Consider the following 2,234-nt stretch of genomic DNA (forward strand, 5'->3'; position numbering starts at 1 on the left):
CTCTTCATTACTCCTACCTAACTACACCACCTCCATTAATGCATCTCCTTTCTCTTTTTCCTTTCCCCTCCACTAGTTGAAGTTGTCTCCTCCAAAATTAGCTAGCTAGGTAGATGTAGCATTTAGTTAAGTGACCTATTTGCCCCCTAACTAGATCTATCTTTGTCAAGAAGAGCTTTGTGCACTTTTGATCTCCCTACAACATCATCTCCACCGTGTCAGACGAGACAGAGACGGAGACAGAGGCACGGGAGAAGAAGGGCAAGAAAATAAAGAAAGAGGATTATTGCCCCCCTTCTTGCTTCACCTAAGTCAGGCTGAGATCAATGCCTTCTTTAAGTGCCTTACCGGAGTCAAAGTTAGTTCCGGTTACTGCGGCAAGATAAGCAGATATCTAGACACGGACAAGAAAAGGTTCACCGGGATGAAGTCTCATGACTGTCATGTGATGATGACGCAGATACTACATATTGCCCTTAGAGGGATAATGGACAAGCACGTCCGTGACACGCTTATTGGTCTCTGCAACTTTTTCGACGTCATCTCTCGAAAGTCGATCAGTGTGAAGCAGCTCCAAAGGCTACAGGAAGATATTGTTGTGATACTGAATGAGCTTGAGATGTACTTCCCGCCCGCGTTCTTTGACGTGATGGTGCATCTGTGTGTCCATATTGTGGATGACATAATAGACCTGGGGCTGTCATTCCTGCACAACATGATGCCATTTGAGAGGATGAATGGTATCATCAAAGGATTCGTTCGTAACATGTCCCGTCCGGATGGAAGCATCGTCCAGGGCTATTTGGCACAAGAGTGCATCTCTTTCTGTGAGAATTTTCTATATGGCGCAGACCAGCCGCCTGGTGTTAGTGTTGGTTTGCCCGTTAACAAGCACGATGGGAGGCTCGAAGGAGATGGTCACTGCAATGGTCGCAGGAAACTACACGTGGCATACTCAGATCGACACAGCGACTTTCACAGAGCAAACTTGGTAGTGCTACAACACCTAGACGAGGTAGATCCTTTTGTGGCACTGCACAAAGAAATTATCGCAAAGAAGTATCGTGACCAGGGGGTATGCAGAACGGACGCCGAAGTTACTAGAGAGCACAACTCCACTTTCCTGCATTGGTTCAAAGAGCATATTATTGCTAATCATCCGGAGGAGGGCTCTAAGGACGGATTGCTCATATACGCCTTAGCACATGGCCCCTCGCCCAACCTCGTAACCTATCAGGCATATGATATCAACGGATACACATTCTACACGGAGGCCAAAGATATGGACAGTGATGAGAACTCAGGGGTGATGATGGAATGCATGACCGGCAGCGACAACGGCGCAACTGAACGATTTTATGGAAGGGTCGAGGAGATCTGGGAGCTTGACTACTCTGGACTGCACAACACGACGATGTTCCGTGTCAGATGGGCTAAGAATGTCGAAAGAGAAAGCCGGATTTTCACTATCATGAATATACCCGACTCCAAGAGCGCTACCGTGAACGCTATCGCAAAAAATGAGCCATGGGTACATGCTAAGCACGTGAAACAATGCTTCTTCATAACTGACCCGCGCAATCCCACCCGTGTTGTCCTGAGGAGAGGCAAAAGGAACATCATTGGAATGGATGGAGTCACCAACGAGGAAGACTATGATCAGTACGGCAACCCAATGAGGGAAGATGACGACGATGATGAAGTATACGTCAAAAGAAGAATCAATACTACATTACCTAAGAAAAGGCAAAGTCACAATGAGGGGCTCAATTATTCTTCGACGAACAAGAAGGGAAAGAAGCTGACTCAAAAACGAAAACGTCAGCACTGAGGAAACTTATGTTATCGGTCAAATGATGTAATATATATATATATATATGTTCCTATTTTGTATACACACTTAGCCATTATTATGCATGGGTCCAATGATGTGTAATATATATGTTCCTATTTTGCATACACATTTAACCGTCAAATGATGCAGTATATATCGCCCTCCCTTCGTTCACTGCCCTCGGGAAATAAAAGTGGGATAAAATAAAGGAAAAGAAAAAGGAAAACTGGCAGTAGGGAAGGTAGTAGCAGCGCATTTTGCCTAAACCGCTACAGATACTGAAGTTAGTAGAAGCGAATTTCGTATAAAGCGCTACAGCTACTGAAGGTAGTAGCAGCGCTTTTCGTGCAAATGCGCTACTGCTATGTCCACTTAACCCAAAATTCTCACCCGCCCTGCT

The sequence above is a fragment of the Triticum dicoccoides genome, chromosome 2B (assembly GCF_002162155.2).
Source record: "Triticum dicoccoides isolate Atlit2015 ecotype Zavitan chromosome 2B, WEW_v2.0, whole genome shotgun sequence".
Classification (NCBI taxonomy): domain Eukaryota; kingdom Viridiplantae; phylum Streptophyta; class Magnoliopsida; order Poales; family Poaceae; genus Triticum; species Triticum dicoccoides.